Below are 20,366 nucleotides of genomic sequence, written 5' to 3'. Positions count from 1 at the left end.
GAATACTTGTTTTCATTTTAAACAGCACCAGGGAGGTTGTGTGTGTCCATTTATGTGCCTATATGATAGAGCACACATGGGACAGAATAGAGCATCATGTTTATGTAGATTCTGTTACACTTTGTAACATGTAAAAGGTTGAAAAGAGAAAGGAGACATACATTTAAGAAATGCATTTGAGTCATTTAGCAGACACTCTTATCCAGAGCGACATACAGTAGTGAGTGCAGACATTCTCATCGTTTTTTTCTACTCGTCCCCTGTGGGAATTAAACCCACAACCCTGGCATTGCAAGCTCCATTACCTCCAACTGAGCCACACAGGAAACCGGGAACATTCCCAGAACATTTGCTGAGATCCTAATGAAGTTCTAGTTATGGTTTTGTCTAATGTCCCAAAAACATCAAGATGTATTTTTATTTTTAAATGTAATATCCTTGGAATGTTCTCTAATATTCACAAAAAATGTTCCCGGAAAAACAAAATTGGTTCTGCGAATGTTCTCCGAACATTCATTAGGTTGGCAGCAAATGTTTTCATAACACAAAAACTGTCTAGTCTTGCTGATGATTAAACAATGTATAAAACATCCACTTGAATTTGCATTTGAACTCCCATCTGTTGACAGAACAGCCTTTCCAAGTTTGTTAAAGGTTCCCAGACCATTTCATTAGGTTGCAAGAACACTCCCATCTGTTGACAGAACAGCCTTTCCAAGTTTGTTAAAGGTTCCCAGACCATTTCATTAGGTTGCAAGAACACTCCCATCTGTTGACAGAACAGCCTTTCCAAGTTTGTTAAAGGTTCCCAGACCATTTCATTAGGTTGCAAAAACACTCCCATCTGTTGACAGAACAGCCTTTCCAAGTTCGTTAAAGGTTCCCAGACCATTTCATTAGGTTGCAAGAACACTCCCATCTGTTGACAGAACAGCCTTTCCAAGTTCGTTAAAGGTTCCCAGACCATTTCATTAGGTTGCAAGAACACTCCCATCTGTTGACAGAACAGCCTTTCCAAGTTCGTTAAAGGTTCCCAGACCATTTAATTAGGTTGTGGGAACAGTGTGGGTACATTGCAAGCGATAGGTTCCCAAAGGACAACATGTGCTCAGTTGTGATGACATTCATACAATGTTTAAATTAGGCTGCACAGGACATTCCCTTAAAGGTCCATTGCAACCATTTTTTATTTTTTATTTTTTTATCTCAATGTCAAATCATTTCTGTGTAACATTTAAGTACCTTACCATGATTGTGTTCAAATAAAATGGTCAAAACGAGACAAAAATAGCTTCTTAGAAATGTCTCACCAGGCAGGCCCAAAACTTCATCCCGCCAAAACAGTCTGGACTTCACAGGGGTCTTTTCAAACAGCTCTTTATATATATATATATTACCCCCAATTTCATAATGGGGTAATATAAAACACATTAAAAATCATGTTTTCGATTGCACTGGGCCTTTGTAAGAATATTGACATAACACCTGTTCTAAGTTCTTTTGAAGGTTCCCAGAACATTTCATTAAGTGACATAACACCTGTTCTAAGTTCTTTCGAAGGTTCCCAGACCATTTCATTAAGTTACGGTCATGGTCTGGAAAGTTGCAAGAATACTCTTGTGATAGTCACATGTAGTACTTAAGAGGTTGCACAGAACATTCACACAATGTTGAACAATTTCCCACCATTTCCAAAGAATTCCGTTTTTATGACGTTCATAGCATTTTTGTTTTAGCTTTAACATAACATTCCATTGATGTTCACACAATATACATTTTTTTTTACCTTGGAAGTCCTCCTAATGAAAGTCTTGGAAGTCCTCCTAATATTTCAAGAATATATATATAAAAAACATGTAACATTTAGGTTTTCCCAATATTACCACAACATTCATAGCATTCGCATTTCTAGTTCCTTAAAGCAGCCAGGTCACCCGTGATACAAGTCAGTATTCCACGTCCATCTATGTCTGAGGACGTCGGGAGATGATGTGGACACCGGCCACTAGGGGCAACAGTGAGCACGGTTTTGCTCGGGCATTGTGGATGGGGATTGTGGATGCGCAGTGGATTGTGCATCTGCTATACAACACGTGAATATCACAAGAGTACTCTTGCAACATCCCAGACAACACCCGTAACTTAAGTAAATGTTCGGGGAACCTTTAAACAAGGTCAAAGTGTTCTGTCAACATTCTTACAACACTAAGGGAATTTGCTGTGCAACCTAACTTAAACATTGCATGAATATTGTTACAACTGACAATATTTTTTAGCATAGGGAACCGATCTCTTGTAATCTACCCACACTGTTCCCACAACCTAATAACATTTTCTTGGAAACTTTAAAGAACTCAGAAAGGCTTTTATGTCTACATTCCTGCAACATCAATGGGATGTTTTGTGCAAACTGATACAAACATTATCTGAAAGTCAGCATAACAGGGCGGTTTTACTGTTTTGTATATGTATATGTTGTCATATCCTCACAATGATCAAATACATGTTTTATGAACTTAGAAAGAACGTTAAAATGTGTTCTGGGAACGTTCTTGTGGATGTTTAATCATCCGCACAACTGGACAGTTTATATTTTGTGATGTCCCCACAATGTTCCCACTAGACTGTTCCCACAACCTGTTGAAACACTCTGCAAACCTTTAAAGAACACACAACATGTGTTTTGGGAATGCTCTTGCAACATCCGGGCAAATGTTTTACACAAATCAACAGTTTCTGCGTTACGAGAACATTTGCCGTAACCTAACAATTGTTCTGGGAACTTTCACAGAACCAACTTTGGCTTGCTGGGAAGTCGTTCAGCTTCATCACATTTCCCTCTTAGCCCAGAAAGTGTGTGTGTGTGTGTGTGTGTGTGTGTATGCTGCTAATGTCAGATGCAGTGGGAAAAAGCAATAATGTGCTCTTAAGAAGTCTTAAGCAGGGGAATAATTCATAAGGTGTGTGTGTGTGTGTGTGTGTGTCTCTCCTCGGTCGCCAGGTTTATACAACACTCCAAAGAGTAGTCAGGCCTGGTTCTCCTCTCTGCTTCTCCCCCTGGACCTTCCTGCCTCCACGTCCTACATAGCAGCCTGCCTGAGACAGAAGCAGCACAGGGGAAGGCCTGAGAGGACAGATGGAGGATGTAGGAACTACAGGCGCAATTGACATCAGACTGAGCTGAAGGTTCAATAAAGAACCCTGCTCATAAGTTTGTAAATGGAACCTGTATGGTTATATAAGATACCATGCAAAAAAAGACTCCATATAGCACCATAAAAGGGTTCCGCTATGGTTACAACCCCAAGAACACTTTTTTTATGGCTCTTTATAGAACCTTTATGTAGAATTGTTGTATAAAGAACCTTTCTCAATCTAAAATGTTCTTTGTAGAAGCGTTAGTTGATGTGATTAACTCCTAAAAGGACAAATTCATAAATAAAACAGCACATTTTAGTACCAGACAAGTTTAGTTAAGTTTAGTTTATTCATTCGACAATTTAAAAAAAAACAAGCACACAAAAACTTGAAAAAGCCATACATGAACATAAGTAGCGTCATTCAGGATAACACACAATACAGTCTGGGACTTATTTCCATTGTTAAATCATGGAGGGTATAACACACAAAACAGTCTGGGACTTATTTCCATTGTTAAATCATGGAGGGTAACACACAACACAGTCTGGGACTTATTTCCATTGTTAAATCATGGAGGATAACACACAATACAGTCTGGGACTTATTTCCATTGTTAAATCATGGAGGATAACACACAAATCAGTCTGGGACTTATTTCCATTGTTAAATCATGGAGGATAACACACAAAACAGTCTGGGACTTATTTCCATTGTTAAATCATGGAGGATAACACACAATACAGTCTGGGACTTATTTCCATTGTGGTTCTCTTGAAACTAGATGGCTACGCAAGCTCCAACACGGTTGAACACAGTATGACAGCGAGATAATAAAACACAAAAACATAGAAGAAGAACATCTATCTCGTCATTGCAGATACATCATAGGGGTCATTCATACGGGCACAGAAAACACCAAGCCTTTTTTTACTTTATTTTTAAAGCTGCCCAGAGAGGATGTTGTTTTTATAGGCAGAGGCAACTCATTCCACTCTGAGGCTCCAGTATACAAGAAAGTACCTTTCCCAGCATTACTCCTGAACCTGTATAAGCGCACATCAGCAACACCTCATCTGATGCTGTGATTGTGTGCATCCCTAACACGAGGAAAGTAATCACTTAAATATCTGGGCGCAGGACCATAAATACTCCTGTAAACCAAACCTAGTCTAATCTGGGACACACTAGCCTCAACAGGCAGCCAGTTTAGTTCCTGAAAGCAGCTCCTGCCTATGTGAGTGCGTGCACTCACCTTCGACGCTACCCTGATCAGCATCTTCTGGGCTTGAGCTTAGATAAGCCCCCAAACCAGGAAGTACTAGCGTAGTCAAAATGGCATTGAATGAGGGCAGTGGCTAGCACTTTCATGGAGTCCTTATCAAGCAGCTTGGACTTTCTAGCCAAAAACGTAGTCCTGGCATTAACCTTCCCTAGCACCTTATTGGCCATGCTCACACCTCCCAAGGTTCCATCAAGGATGCATCCCAGGTAGCTAACAGAGGTTTTAGTAGTCCGCACCTCAACCCCCCCCTAACTCCAAACACACGTATCATAAAGAAACAACATATTATAGGTTGGATTTGATATGATCATACACGTTTTTAATATGACTTTTTCACCACATTAGCAATGCTACCGTATGTGTAGTGCAGGTGGCTCGGTGGACTGTACGATGATGAGTAAGATTCCCTGAGACCGGATACCTAGGCTTTAGCTCAGCTGGCTAACAATGTATTTTTTTTGTGCCCAGACAATGCGTGTTCAAACCCATATCAACAAAAGGATCAAATTGCTCTCTCTGCAATGATGGATCGGTGAAATGACATTGGGTGTATTGTTAGGTATGAGGACATCACACAGTGCAGAGAGATGTCTGGGAGTGGATGTGTAGTGGAGGGTAAATCCTTTCTGGTTTCCCGATTTGTTTCTGTCTTGTGTACTCTTGCTTGCCGTTCCAACAGAGTAGAGGAAGCCGTGTATTTAGAAACATATGGCTCAGAGCAATAACCAGCGTTATAGAGCTGGGATGACCATCAATTTGTTTTCTCAAGTTTCTGGATCAGTTTTGTTAGACAGGACGTTCTGCTCTTTTGTAATGTAACTTCTAGAGGACCGCAGGCATGTCTTAGAATTCAAGAATTATGTGAAAGTATCACTGAATGCACCTGAGAATATTGCTTGATTGTGTTTATGTTTACTGTTGGGGATTGTGAGTGTAATTGATTGGGATTCAAATTGTCACACAAGGGGGTCTCAGATGCCTTGTATTATAACACATGGACGGGCGCTCTCACGCACGCACGCACGCACGCACGCACGCACGCACGCACGCACGCACGCACGCACGCACGCACGCACGCACGCACGCACACACACACACACACACACACACACACACACACACACACACACGCACACACACACACAGCTATTCCTCCTCCCTGCAGCTATTATTCTGACTGTTCAAATCCGTATAAGCCCTCTCTTCCAGTGTGTGTGTGTGTGTGTGTGTGTGTGTGTGTGTGTGCGCGTGTGTGTATGGTGTTTATGTGTGTGTACATGCGTGAGTGCGTGCATTTGTGTGTGTGTGTGTGTGAGTTAACAACCGTATCAGCCTGATAGATAAACCCTTTCTGCTGTCTTATTATGGTATTGAGATGACAAAGGGCTTCTTCTCCCAGCGGGTGTGTGTGTATGTATGTGAAAGCGAGGGGAAATGCTAGCACTGCTGTGTGTGTGTGCGAGATGTTTCAGAACCAGGACCCCACATTTGGTAGATCATAGCACATTCGTTTCTTTAGGAGTGTAGTGAAGTCAAATTAAAAGTTGTCAACAATATAAATAGTAAAGTAAAGTACAGATGCCCCCAAAAAACTACTTATTTAGAACTATAAAGTATTTTTTTTACTTAAGTACTTTCCACCACTGTTTGAGCTGTAAACCAGTGGTGTAAAGTACTTAAATAAAAACACTTGAAAGTACTACTTAAGTAGTTTTTTTGGGTATCTGCACTTTACTTTATTGTTTTTATTTTTGACAACTTTTACTTTTACTTCACTACATTCCTAAAGAAAATAATGTACTTTTTTCTCCATACATTTTCCCTAATACCCAAAATAATGCTGAGCAGGACAGGACAATTGCCCAATTCCCACATTTATCAAGAGAACATCCCTGGTCATCCCTACTGCCTCTGATCTAGCAGACTCACTAAACAGAGAACATCCCTGGTCATCCCTACTGACTCTGATCTAGCAGACTCACTAAAGACATGTTTTGTTTGTATATGATGCCTGAGTGTTGGAGCCCCTGGCTATCCGTAATTTATTTCTTTTTTTTATAAGAAAACAGTGCCGTCTGGTTTGCTTAAGGAAGCAGAAATGATTTATACTTTTACTTTTATTTCTGATACCTAAGTATATTTGAGCAATTACATTTACTTTGATACTTAAGTATATTTAAAAAGCAAATACTTTTAGACTTTTACTCAAGTAGTATTTCACTGGGTGACTCACTTTTACTTGAGTCATTTTCTATTAAGGTATCTTTACTTTTACTCAAGTATGACAATTGGATACTTTCCCCACCACTGCTGGAAACCATAATGAATAAACTGGACCCTTCCAACCACAAACAGAGGAATGTCAACTACACTATCAATACTAAGACTTAAAACCCCGGTGCTGTTTAAAATAAAAAAACTAGTATATCACCCCTGTGAATCCTATCTTATTATACCATATTCCATTCAGGTATGCCATGCACAGACTAATTCACACATACAAACACATACTCATACACACACCACTCATATATACACACACACACACACACCCTTCTGTCAGTCCTATCTTATTAAACCATATTACCTGAACAATTCCTCCCTCCCTAAACTTATTCAAATCAGCTCTGCGTAGAATTCCTGTTCTGCTGAACCTGATACATTTACACAAGCGCACACACGCACAAACATCTCCCTCTCCTCTTTCTCCCTCCCTCCAGGCCTTCTCTCCCTCCCTCAGGTGGATGGAGTAATCGCTGTAGTTTTACTGGTGCTGTGTTTGATCTCTCTCTTATCCGCACCAGTCTCTCGCTCATCAAAGAGATGTCAGGGAATCACTCTGTGCTCGCTCTCTCTGTGTGTCTCTGTGTGTTCGTGTGCATCTGTCTGTGTATATGTTTGTTTATTTGTCCGACTGTGTGTGTATCTTTCTGTCTGACTATGTGTGCACCGAGTCGTCATAGCTGAATGCAAATGACTGGCTTGGCTGGCCAGCCTTCAGCAGGACTTAGCTCTCACAGCCGTCACACACACACACACACACACACACACACACACACACACACACACACACACACACACACACACACACACACACACACACACACACACACACACACACACACACACACAGAGAACTTGTTTCTTGGTTCACTGCATTCTGTTCATAAATACTAATGACTGTAGAGCGTCAGTGTGTGTCTATTTGTGTGTGTTTATGTGTGCTTGCATGTGTGTTTGGGTGTGTGTTTGTGTGTGTTGGAGCTTGGAGCGCCAAGTGGTTGCTTAAGTATTAACTGAGAAAGGAGATTAAATTAATTTGTGAGCATTAGCCATAGTAATAAGGTCATGTGTACTAAACTGTTTATTTCTTTATTTCTTTATGACATTGTGTGTGTGTGTGTGTGTGTGTGTGTGTGTGTGTGTGTGTGTGTGTGTGTGTGTGTGTGTGTGTGTGTGTGTGTGTGTGTGTGTGTGTGTGTGTGTGTGTGTGTGTGTGTGTGTGTGTGTGTGTGTGTGCACGTGTGTGATGTATAGCGTAAAAGGAGATAGTAGGGAAAGAGAAAGGAGAGAAAGGGGAAGAGTGTAGAGGAAGGAGAAAGGAGAAAGGAGAAGGGGGAAAGAGAGAGGGAGGAGAGTGAAAGGAGAGGGGAGAGAAAGGAGAATGTGGAAAGAGAGAGGGAGGAGAGTGAAAGGAGAGGGGAGAGGAAGGAGAAAGGAGAATGGGGAAAGAGAGAGGGAGGAGAGTGAAAGGAGAGGGGAGAGGAAGGAGAAAGGAGAATGGGGAAAGAGAGAGGGAGGAGAGTGAAAGGAGAGGGGAGAGGAAGGAGAAAGGAGAATGGGGAAAGAAGAAGGGGGAAAGAGAGAGGGAGGAGAGTGAAAGGAGAGGGGAGAGGGAAGAGGATTCACAGAAGCAGAGAGCCAGTCAGAGTTAGTCAGAGATGGTAGCTTTCATTCTCCTCACTTACTGATAGTCTACAGGCCCTGCTGTGACGAGGTTTTACTATTCACTCTGAAGAAAAAAGAGAGAGCAGAGAGGGGAAAGCGAGAGAGAGAGAGACTTGCAAGGAGTAGATGAATGATCCTCTATTTCTTATCACGTCGCTGCACATGGTGTGTGTGTGTGTGTGTGTACAGCTCTGCATCCCGCCTTGCCTAATTCTCAAAGGCAATTCTAATTCTCTTTCATTACTCTCTCTGTCTTCTTCCATTTTCCTCTCTCTCTCTCTCTCTCTCTCTCTCTCTCTCTCTCTCTCTCTCTCTCTCTCCCCCTCTCTCTCTCTGAATGTATGTGGCTGTCCCAGAGGCTGTTCTGGTTGCTATATTGAGTAGCCATTGTGCTTCATGTAGATTTTTATAACAAATTACAAGCCGAATGTCTGCTGTGTTAAACTGCTTTCTTAAGGAAATGGGATAATAAAATAACAGAGTTAGACGCTTTATTGAAATACATTTATTAATGTGGTTGTAAGGGACTGATTTGAGCCTACAGTCACACTGTCATGGCCCATTTGGTCTGCCTGGTCCCAGTGAATATATGTGTGTGTTTGTGTGTGTGTGGTCATGCATAACACTGTACTCCAGTCTAGTCTCGTCAACACAGTGGATCCAGACAGAATAATCACGATGACATGATCTGTTCCTGGCGATTGCACTGAGCAGAGATGTAATGTTCTAGTCAGTTAGAGAATATTTTAGAACGTTCTAATGGGTTGGACAAGGTTCTAGGAGATTAGAGAATAGTTTCGAATGCTTCCGGATTTCAGAGAATGTTTCTACATGTTAGAGAATGTTCGAGACTAGAGTGTTCTTGCAGAGTCGGGGAATGTTCTAGAGAGTTCTAGAGTTCTAGTAGGTTGAATACATGTTACAGAAGGTTGGGAAATGTTCTAACAGGTCAGCGAGTGTTATAATGCAGGGGGTTTTCAAACCTCTCCTCGGAGACCTCCTCGTCACTATCTGGCCAAGTTGCACATTCGGAGGCCCCGCCTAGTTCTACAATTTATCTTCTTTAAATCGGATGTTAAACCTAACCTTAATCCTTTGCCTAACCTTATCCTTAAATTAAGCAAATGTTTGTTTTCGTATATTTCTATGACACAGACCATGTTGACTTGGCCATCTAGACCCCAAGCCATTCCACGTATTCCACAGCTAGCACACCTGATTCAACTTGTCCATCAAGCCATAAAATAGGCACATCAGGTGAGCTAGTTCAGGCATACCTGTACAACTAAATTGTGAAATGTCTGTTGGTCCCTGAGGAGATGGTTAAAACCACTGTTCTAGCAGGTTAGACATTGGAGAAATGTTAAATCACAGGGGTGTTTCAACCCTCCTGTTGAGAGCTTTTGACCATTCTGACCTTTGCCCCAGCCCTACTCTAACACAGCTGTGCTGATTCCACTAATCAGCTGTTCCTCAGAAGCATGTTGAACTGAGTCCCTATAGGGGCTGGGTGTGTGATTGGCCTGTGGTTTGGGTCAGGATCTGATCACAGACTGGTGTAAACACACCTCTCCCTCTCTTTCTCTACCTTTATCTATATACTACAGATCTCACCCTCTCTTTCTCTACTTTTATCTACAGACTACAGATCTCTCCCTCTCTTTCTCTACCTTTATCTACAGACTACAGATCTCTCCCTCAGAATTCTCTCGTTTTCTCCTTTCATCAAGGAGCAGAATTTTCCTGAAGCCGCACTCTTCTCTCTCTCTCTCTCTCTCTCTCTCTCCCCCTCCCTCCCCATGGCAACGCTGCTGCTTTCTCCAGGTTGAATTCCATTACTGTGTATGTGTGTGTATGTATGTGTGTGTGTGCGTTTGCTCTTAGGCAGTGAGGGGAGATGAAAAGGGTCAGTACTTTTGAAGCCTTTTCACAGCGTTCCTCCATTAACGCCGGAGAGAGAGGGGGGAGAGAGGGATGGAGAGAGAAAGGGATGGAGAGAGAAAGGGATGCAGAGACAAAGGAATGGAGACAGAGGGAGGGAGGGAGAGAAACAGGGATGTAGAGAGAGAGAGAGAGAGAGATGGATGGATGGATGGAGAGAGAAAGGAAAGTAAAAAATATTGGCATTTATTAAGGATCCCCATTAGTTGCTGCCAAACAAAATCTTACTGATAAATATGGTACCAGTCAGAAATTTGGACACACCTAATGAAGACATCACCACTATACAATAACACATATGGAATCATGTAGCAACCAAAAATGTGTTAAACACCTTTGCACACATTTGGCATTTTCTCAACCAGCTTCATGAGGTAGTCACCTGGAATGCATTTCATTTGTGCCTTGTTAAAAGTTAATTTGTGGAATTTCTTTCCTTCTTAACGTGTTTAAGTCAATCAGTTGTAATGTGACAAGGTATGGGTGGTATACATAAGATAGCCTTATGTGGTAAATACCAAGTCATAATATTATAGCAAGAACAGCTCAAATAAGCAAATAGAAACAACAGTCCATTATTACTTTAAGACATGAAGGTCAGTCAATCCGGAAAATTTCAAGAACTTTGAAAGTTTCTTCAAGTGCAGTCTCAAAAACCATCAAGCGCTATGATGACACTGGCTCTCATAAAGACCACCACAGAAAAAGCAGAGTTACCTCTGCTGTAGAGGAAAAGTTCATTAGAGTTACCAGCCTCAGAAATTGTAGCCCAAATAAGTTCTTCACAGAGTTCAAGTAACAGACGCATCTCAACATCAACTGTTCAGACGAGACTGCGTGAATCAGGCCTTCATGGTTGAATTGCTGCAAAGAATCCACTACTAAAGGACACCAATAAGAAGAAGAGACTTGCGTGGGCCAAGAAACACGAGCAATGGACATTAGACCACTGGAAATCTGTCCTTTGTTCTGATCTAAATATGATATTTTTGGTTCCAACCACAGTGTCTTTGAGAGACGCAGAGTAGGTGAATGGATGATCTCTGCATGTGTGGTTCCCACTGTGAAGCATGGAGGAGGAGGTGTGATGGTGTGTGTGTGCTTTGCCGGTGACAATGTCTGTAATTTTCTGTTATAACCATGTTCTGTTATAATCTCCACCCGGCACAGCCAGAAGAGGACTGGCCACCCCACATGTGCTCTCTCTAATTCTCTCTTTCTTTCTCTCTCTCGGAGGACCTGAGCCCTAGGACCATGCCGCAGGACTACCTGACATGATGACTCCTGGCTGTCCCCAGTCCACCTGGCCGTGCTGCTGCTCCAGTTTGAACTGTTCTGCCTTATTATTATTCGACCATGCTGGTCATTTATGACCATTTGAACATCTTGGCCATGTTCTGTTATAATCTCCACCCGGCAGAGTCAGAAGAGGACTGGCCACCCCACATAGCCTGGTTCCTCTCAAGGTTTCTTCCTAGGTTTTGGCCTTTCTAGGGAGTTTTTCCTAGCCACCATGCTTCTACACCTGCATTGCTTACTGTTTGGGGTTTTAGGCTGCGTTTCTGTACAGCACTTTGAGATATCAGCTGATGTACGAAGGGCTATATAAATACATTTGATTTGATTTGATTTTGAATTTCTTAGAATTCACGGCACACTTAACCAGCATGGCTACCACAGCATTCTGCAGAGATACGCCATCCTATCTGGTTTGCGCTGGACAATGACCCAACATACAGTACCTCCGGGCTGTGTAAGGGCTATTTGACCAAGAAGGAGAGTGCTGGATGGAGTGCTGCATCAGATGACCTGGCCTCCACAATCACCTGAGCACATCTGGGACATCATGTCTCGCTCCATCCACCAACGCCGCGTTGCACCACAGATTGTCCAGGAGTTGGCGGATGCTTTAGTCCAGGTCTGAGAGGAGATCCCTCAAGAGACCATCCGCCACCTCATCAGGAGCATGCCCAGGCGTTGTAGGGAGGTCATACAGGCACGTGGAGGCCACAAACACTACTGAGCCTCATTTTGACTTGTTTTAAGGACATTACATCAAAGTTGGATCAGCCTGTAGTATGGTTTTACACTTCCAAATCCAGACCTCCATTTGTTGATAAATTTGATTTCCGTTGATAATTTTTGTGTGATTTTGTTGTCAGCACATTCAACTATGTAAAGAAAAAAGTATTTAATAAGAATATTTAATTCATTCAGTGTTATTTTAGTGTTCCCTTTATTTTTTTGAGCAGTGTATATATATATATATATATATATATATTGAACAGGATTATTTCGTATGCAATTTGAATGGAATTGATGGAGTGAAAGATTGAGATAGATTGCTCGCTTAGGCATTGATTTAAAGCAAAGATATTTGAGAGGAGCGGTCTGACCCTACCCGTGGTGATCACGGCGTCTGGGTTAAGGGAGAGTTAGGCCCGGCAGGGATGTCCTTGTTCCATTGTGCTCCAGCGGCTCCTGGGGTGAGCCACGCACAAGCACACTGACTTCGGTCGCCAGCTGCAAAGGTGTTTCCTCTGACACATTGGTGCGGCTGGCTTTCAGGTTAAGCTAGCAGTGAAACTTGGCGGGGTCGTATTTCGGAGGACGCATGACTCTCGACCTTTGCCTCTACCGACTCTGTACGGGAGTTGCAGTGATGGGACAAGACCGTAACTACCAATTGTGGAGAATAAAACATTTAAAAAATCTTCACATTGTTCATTAGAAGATATAGTTGAGGTTTAGGGTTTAGTAAATTATTTATCCCAAACATAATCCTTTTAGTTTTTGAAATATTTAGGACTAGCTTATTACTTACCACCCTTTCTAAAACTGACTACAGGCCTTCGTTAAGTGTTGCAGGGATTTTAACTTGCTGTTGTAGCTGACGTGTATAATGTTGAGAAATGTTGAGACTCACAAGCTTTACTCAGTGCTAGTGGCAGGTCATTAGTAAAGCTTGAACAAAGGAAGGGACCTAAACAGCTGCCCTGGGGAATAGCTGACTGTCTGGATTATGTTTTAGAGGTTTCCATTGCAAAATACCCTCTGTGTTCTGATAGACAGATAACTCTCGATCTTACGATATAGCAGGAGATGTAAAGCCATAACACATGAGTTGGAGAGAAAGATATATAGAGATGGAGAGAAAGAGATGGTCAGAACAACAAGTGAGATAGATGGAGAGAGAGAGAGAGAAGGCAGAGAGGATAAAAAGGAAGTGAGCAATAAAAGGGATGCTTCACAGAGTAGTCTGACTGTTTGTAATTAGGTTGCTGCCTCAGTTTCTCTCTCTCTCTTTTTTTTCTTTCGCTCCCTCTCTCAGCAAGCTACTGTATCCCCATGGAAACAACTTCACCTTTACCCCTGTGAACCCGCTCCCTCCTCTCCCTCTCTCCCCCTCACGTCATCTTCCCCCTCTCTCCCGTCACACCCTCCTACCCTTCACTCCCCCCTCTCTCTCCTCCCCCTCCCTACTCTTTCACACATCACAGGCTGCAGGTTCAAACCACTGTTAATAATGTGCAAATGCTTTTTACACCAAAGCTGGACCTTTAGCCACACACACATGCACGAAAACCAGCTGACACCACACACACACACACACACACACACACACACACACACACACACACACACACACACACACACACACACACACACACACACACACACACACACACACACACACACACACACACACACTCTCTCTTTAGACCAAAGCCGGACCTTTAGCCAGCCTCAGGGAACGTTTCTGTGTAAATGCTGATGTTACAGTCTGCTCTCTGATCCCACTTCAAAAAAAAACTGTTTGAATCAGCATTGGTTGAAATGTGGAGGCAATTATTTTATAAAGACTCATACGCACTCTCCTGTTCTTTATTTCATTGTCTAGCAGCCAGAGGCATTATCCTAGTCCTATTAGCAACCCATGATAGATGTTGCATCTTAAGATCTCCCCTCTTTCGAAATTTCGAGAAAGTATTTCAATCTCTGTTCATGAACCGCTTGCATGTGCGGTGCGCAGGCCTACCACCATTGGGCACATTGCTGCGCTTAAAATGGGAAGAAATAATAGGTTATCAACATTTTAAGCAACAAATTGTTATCTGTTTCATTTGCCTTAATTGATACAGCTTAAACCTTCACTACACTACTTTGATACGCATCATGGGGATTAAGAAGTGAGTATACGCATTGCCAATGAAAAAAACGTAGGTATACAGCGTCCACCCTCTGCTACACCACTGTGTGTGTGTGTGTGTGTGTGTGTGTGTGTGTGTGTGTGTGTGTGTTTGCGGTCTCTGATGGCATCTCTGCTGATAGTGTGTTGTGACGCATGGGAACTCTGTTCTGATTTAGCCAATTACAGCTTGGCTAACGAAAGGTCACCGTATAATTACAAAGTACACTGTCGCATGAGAGAGACCGAAATGGAGGGAGGGAAATGAAATGAGAGAGAAAGGGGCGGAAAGGAGAAAGGGAACAAAAGACTGGTCAAACAAAGTCGGAAGGCATAGAGCCCGAGAGAGAGAGAGAAAAAAGTAGAGGGAGAAATAAGTATAGAGAGGTAGAAAAGAGGCAGAGGGATGGTCATAGAGAGAAGATATTTGCGGAAGCTGTTAAGCAGGTCTGATACTCTGAGGGCTCTGTCCTGTCTGTGTTTACAAGAAGGTTCAGAGGAGATTGACACAACTCTCTCTCTCTTTCTCTTGCTCGCTCTCTCTCTCTCTCTCTCTCTCTCTCTCTCTCTCTGTCCCTCTCTCTGTCCCTCTCTCTGTGTCTCTCTCCCTTTCTCTCTCTCTCTCTCTCTCTCTCTCTCTCTCTCTCTCTATCCCTCTCACTATTTCTCCCTGTGTTATATCCCTCCCTCGCTCTCTCCCTCTCTGTCCTATATGCAGTTTATAGTATGTTTATCGGTACAGTACATTTTGTTGATGTTGGCTTTGTGGCGCATGTGTGTGTCAGCTTGTTCTTCTCCGCTGAGTCAATCTACTGTGTAACCTTAAAAAGAGTTAAACCTTTAACCACTAAAAGGAAAGTCACACACACATTCTAGTGGGTCTAGGCAGTCCGGTAAGGTGGAGGTAATATGGTCCTAAACTAGCTTCTCAAGGCAGAAGTGATGATGAGTGCTACAGGGCGATAGTCATTTCGTTCAGTTACCTTCGCTTTCTTACAGGAACAATGGTGGACATCTTGAAGGAAGAAATATTAATTAATATTTCCGTAAATACTCCAGCCAGCTGCACACTCAGGCCAGTCTGCACATGCTCTGAGGACACGGCTTGGGATACCATCAGGGCCCGGCAGCCTTGCGAGAGTCTGACTGGGGCCGAGCTCCCTGCCATCCAGGACCTCTATATCAGGCAGTATCAGAGGAAGGCCCGAAAAAAAGTCATGGACTGTTCTCTCTGCTACCATCCAGTAAGCGGTACCGGAGCATCGACTGTCGGACCAACAGGCTCCGAGACAGCTTCTATCCCAAAGCCATTAGACTTTTGAATTATTCATCAAATGGCAAACCAGACTATCTGCACTGACTCTATTTTTCAATGACTCTATGCACACTCACAGGACTCCATCCACACACTCACACACACTGACACTCTCACACAAACACACACACATACACATAACATACACACACACACACACACACACACACACACACACACACACACACACACACACACACACACACACACACACACACACACACACACACACACACACACACACACACACACACACACACACACACACAGATGGGATGCTATTGTAGCACAAAATAGAGCAGCATATTTCTGTGACATCAAGAGTTCTGGACAGGGTGATAGTGAATGGTTTGTTACAATTAAGAAACATAGTGGGGTGGAGATAGGTATCACTACAGCTCCTCTCGTTAGAACAATCAATACAACAACACTGTTTTGGATTCATAATCAATAGAATTAATCTTGTGAAGCAGAAGTAAATCTACTGTAACGCAGGACAGAGAGAGGCCTTACATGCTGACCACAAGGCTTGCGTCTCAGGCAACGAGCGTCTGCGTAGCCTGGCGCTAAAATAGAACTTGGTTCTATTTGTGATGCTTGACACGTTGCAAGTCCCGCCTCTCCCATCTCCTCATTGGTTTTTCAGGGCATATACCCACGTGGGGGATTGAAAGATGAACTGAGGTCCACACCCCAGTCCAGTTGGTAGTGGTAATGCACCTTAAAGTTGGTTGCCAACTGGCATATAAAGTCCAAAGAAGAAGAAGCCTGAATGAGGAGAGATTACTACAAACAAACTCGGTTTACCCTTTTATTTGTGGATGAATTGTCGCGGAGTAGAGGACCTTGTGCATTTCAGGTAAAATAACAATCCAATGTTTATATCTCAGGACAAATTAGCTAGCAACAGCAAGCTAGCTAGTTAAATTGCCATAAATGTTTAATACTTTTTGACCTGTCACCAAATTAATGTAGTTGGTTCAAAATTAGTTTTGATATTTCAACCTGCATGTCCTGATCGCGTCTGGTGTGGGTGGACAATATCAGCATGTGTGCGGTGGTGCACGAGGAGGCACGCGTGCGATCTGGTCAGCATGTTAGAGATCAGGTATTTGTGTATACAGTGCATTCGGGAAAGTATTCAGACCCCTTGACTCTTTCCACATTTTGTTACATTACTACTAAAAGTGATTAAAAAACTCCCCTCATCAATCGACACACTATACAAAGCGAAAACAGGTTAAGAAATTTCAGCAAATGTATTAAAAAGAAAAAACAGAAATACGTTATTTACATAAGTATTCAGACCCTTTGCAATGAGACTCGAAATTGAGCTCAGGTGCATCCTGTTTCCTTTGTTCATCCTTGAGATGTTTCTACAACTTGATTGGAGTCCAACTGTGGTAAATACAGTTGATTGGAAAGGATTTAGAAAGGCACCCATCTGTCTATATAAGGTCCCACAGTTGACAGTGCATATCAGAGCAAAAGTCAAGCCATGAGGTTGAAGGACCTGTCCGTAGGGCTCCGAGACAGAATTGTGTCAAGGCACAGATATGGGGAAGGGTACCAAAAATTGTCTGCATCATTGAAGGTCCCCAAGATCACAGTGGCCTCCATCATTCTTAAATGGAAGAAGTTTGGAACCACCAAGACTCTTCCTAGAGCTGGCCACCGGCCAAACTGGGGAGAAAGTCCTTGGTCAGGGAGGTGACCAATAACCGAAAGGTTCTCTGACAGAGCTTCAAAGGTCCTCTGTGGAGATAGAAGAACCTTCCATAAGGACAACCATCTCTGCAGGACTCCACTAATCAGGCTTTTATGGTAGAGTGTTCAGATTGAAGCCACTCCTTAGTAAAAGGCACATAACCGCCCAGTTGGAGTTTGCCACAAGGCACATAACGACCCTCCAAGATAGAACTCTTTGGCCTGAATCGCAAGTGTCACGTCTGGAGGAAACCTGGCACCATCCCTACGGTGAAGCATGGTGGTGGTAGCATCATGCTGTGGGGATGTTTTTCAGCGGCAGGGACTGGGAGACAAGTCAGGACAGAGGGAAAGATGAATGGAGCAAAGCACAGAGAGATCCTTGATGAAAACCTGCTCCAGAGCGCTCAGGACTTCAGACTGGTGGGAAGTTTCACCTTCCAACAGGACAATGACCCTAAGCACACAGCCAAGACAATGCAGGAGTGGCCCAGCCAGAGCCCAGACTTGAACCCGATCGAACATCTCTGGAGAGACCTGAAAATAGCTGTGCTGTGATGCTCCCCATCCAACCTGAAAGAGCTTGAGAGGATCTGCAGAGAAGAATGGGAGATACAGGTGTGCCAAACTTATAGCGTCATACCCAAGAAGACTTGAGGCTGCAATCACTGCCAAAGGTGCTTCAACAAAGTACTGAGTAAATGGTCTGAATACTTATGTAAATGTAATATCGTTTTTTTTTTATTTTTATAGATTTGCAAAAATGTGTAAAAAAATGTTTTTTTTCTTTGTCATTATGGGGCATTGTACGTAGATTGATGAGGGGAAAAAACAATTAAATCATTTTCAGAATAAGGCTGTAACGTAACAAAATGTCAAAGGGTTTGAATTAGTTCATTATCCCATTAACTTCAATCATGTGCACATTAACCCCCTAAGGTTAATATCTCTGCCCCTGCGGAAATCAAATTAGGATAATAAATCTGTCAGTTTAAACTAGAGGTATATTTTATATTGTATGCGTCTCAATCCACCGCATATATCAATGTGACACTTCCTTATTCTCGGTGAAAGGTGAACAGAGCTAGAGAAATGTTTGTCACACCATGAGACATCCTGAAAATCGGTCTTCTCACAAAATTGTCTGAAGCGTCCGACTCTCATGAACACGATGTTGTTTTCCGCTTCACTCTAGGATGCCCACAGGCATCACAAGACTCATCTGAAGGTCCCCTGGTACCAGTTGAAAAAGTGAATGGAATTATATATGGAGAATGTTTAGTGCCAAAAATGAGGTGTTAAATACATGTGAAAAATATGAATAAATAATGTTTCCTGATCTTTATTATATCTCTCTGATATAGGACAGACACATCAAAACAAACTTCCTCATCATTTCTCAATCATAGTTTGTACCTACGGTAGCCTATTGAATATAATTTCATAATCCTCCAAACGCAACTGCATATGCCCACACATGTGACCCAATTCAGGAAACTAGGCATATGTTGCAAGTCACAAATTCACAGGAGAGCCACAAGTCAAAATGCGTTTTTTTGTTGTTGCAGAAATGCCTTCTTGAATATGTGAACTTTCATGTGCCTTAGATCCTGTTGAGTGTAGGGGCCAGTATTTTGATTTTTGAATGAAAAACTTACCCAAATTTCTGAAAATTAAATATTTTTAGTAATTTAATTTGAATTTGGCGCGTTGCAATCCAGCTGATGTTGACGTAAATGATCCCGATAACGGGATGGGTGCATCAAGAAGTTAATATCAAACTTGTATGCCATCTGTAAATACAAATACAATTGTTAAATTATGAGCCTAGTTGGTTTAGCCACAGAAAAAGCAGCAACCTTCCCGCTAGCCATGATTGGCTGAGATAATGAGTGGGCTGGACATGCCGAGAGATTAGTTTGGATTGGTCTGCGGTGTAGCATCGGTGCTGCTCGTAATGCGTAGAGAATCCTTTCTACAGCAGTTTTTTTGAAAGATATAACAATAGCTATGGAGAACTGCAAATATGTTGCTACTACTCTCAATAACATTGCTGCCCTGAATTTATCAGGCGCTATTGACAAAGATCAGTGGGAAAAAGTTGTGATGGACTACTTTCTGGAGTACGATCGGGCCATGCTTATTCTATCTGACTGAAAATGAATCAGACGATGAGGAAATCCCTGATTTATGTAAAAACATTTTAGCCGAAGAAGACGTTGTAGAGTCTTCTGATGACATTGATGGAGAAGAAATGGCGACAATCAACAGTGTTGTTGTCACGGAAGAAGTTGACCGAGTTTTGAAATAGTTTGAATGTCTGGTAGAAGCAGGGTATGATAAGGAGATTCATAGAATTCTGCTGCTTGATTGCAAATGCATAGGGAGTCGAAAAGAGAACAGAGAAGGCTGTTGTAAAAAACACGTCTCCGGATTACATCTTCAAAGTAAGGGCAACCAAAGCATCGGTGACAGAGAGGGAGACGGTCAGTGTGAACCACAGTCAGTGTGAACCAGAGTGACTTGACACAACGGGCCAAACAAGCTGTTCAAACTAAAAACAACGTCTTATTTAATGAAAAGCGTTGCAGTCTCCTGTGAAGCTTTCATCCATGTACACAGGTAAGAGTTGACATTGAACCTATTTGGTTAACTTTAGCCGGCTATGACAATCAGTTTTGTATTGCTAGTTAAAGCTTACTGTTAGCTAGCCAGCTGGACTTCAATGGTTGGCTTGCTAACGTTAGCCTATGGATTGGGATTTTAGTTCATTTTTTAGCAAGCTAGCTAACGTTAACATTACATGTCTAAACAAAAGACCCACGTTAAAGCTTGCTGTTATC

Source organism: Oncorhynchus nerka, linkage group LG19 (assembly GCF_034236695.1).
Source record: "Oncorhynchus nerka isolate Pitt River linkage group LG19, Oner_Uvic_2.0, whole genome shotgun sequence".
In the NCBI taxonomy this organism is placed as follows: domain Eukaryota; kingdom Metazoa; phylum Chordata; class Actinopteri; order Salmoniformes; family Salmonidae; genus Oncorhynchus; species Oncorhynchus nerka.
Note: the sequence above shows the minus strand (reverse complement) of the source record.